Source organism: Chiloscyllium plagiosum, unplaced genomic scaffold (genome assembly GCF_037043375.1).
Source record: "Chiloscyllium plagiosum isolate Xiang-an unplaced genomic scaffold, Cpla_swu_hap1 HiC_scaffold_50, whole genome shotgun sequence".
Taxonomy (NCBI): Eukaryota; Metazoa; Chordata; class Chondrichthyes; order Orectolobiformes; family Hemiscylliidae; genus Chiloscyllium; species Chiloscyllium plagiosum.
The window spans coordinates 22667439-22668111 of record NW_028270188.1 but is presented as its reverse complement, the minus strand read 5'-3'; positions in this window follow the sequence as shown (position 1 = coordinate 22668111).

The window sequence follows — 673 nt, the reverse complement described above, 5'->3', positions numbered from 1 at the left end:
ACATTACTCGCATATCTAAAGCAGATTGAATGATGACATACAATCAATCTACCATCTTAAATATGTCTTCCCTCTGTTCATCCCCCCACACATCTCCCATGCCAAATGTGTAACTTTAAACGTTTTTTTGAATTTTAATAAAATCAATATTGAAATCAAAGGGGTTAACTGAAGCTATTTGTTCAGTGACTGTGATTAATGTCAATCTCCGTGGATCCTAATTATCACAATGGAGAGTTTTCATTGTGGGAAGATAAATGGGCTCTGTTCAATGTGCTATCCCATAGTATGGGTAGGAGCATCACTGACAGCACTAACAGGGATCACCAGCTCGAAAGAGAGAGAGACGGGGAGGAGAGATCAGAATCTGAGAACATTCGACTGGAACTTTCCAACAATGGACAGGAGCTTATCCTTGGGTCCTTACTGGCTTTCTCGGCCTTGGATATCATTAGCATCACGAATCGAAGATATCCTTTGGATTATTCAACGTGGTTACTATCCCAACCTCGCTATAGTTGGTGTTCCTGGTAAGTCATTATATTTAATAGGAGAAAGTGAGGACTGCAGATGCTGGAGATCAGAGCTGAAAAATGTGTTGCTGGAAAAGCGCAGCAAGTCAAGCAGCATCCAAGGAGCAGGACAATCGACGTTTCGGGCATAAGTTCCTGAA